Source organism: Podarcis muralis, chromosome 5 (genome assembly GCF_964188315.1).
Source record: "Podarcis muralis chromosome 5, rPodMur119.hap1.1, whole genome shotgun sequence".
In the NCBI taxonomy this organism is placed as follows: domain Eukaryota; kingdom Metazoa; phylum Chordata; class Lepidosauria; order Squamata; family Lacertidae; genus Podarcis; species Podarcis muralis.
The window spans coordinates 25,850,498-25,850,759 of record NC_135659.1 but is presented as its reverse complement, the minus strand read 5'-3'; positions in this window follow the sequence as shown (position 1 = coordinate 25,850,759).

The following is a 262-nucleotide window of genomic DNA, read 5'->3' as shown; positions in this document are numbered from 1 at the left end:
ATCGCACGATTGGCGCCCGGTAGCCAATTAGACGTTGAAGGCTGCCCCCGCCCCCTTGAAGGTCTGTTTCTCTCTCTCTCCAATGAATGGTTGAGAGAGGGAGGTGCTTAGCTTGGAAGGTAAAGCGAGATTCCTCTATGGAGAGCCGCAAGCAGCCGAGCGGCACAGAGCTCTTCGGCAGCCCACGAAGCCGGGTATATATTTTAGAAATATATGGAAGGTTTTAACAACGCATTTGGATGGCATGCATACTTATGGTATG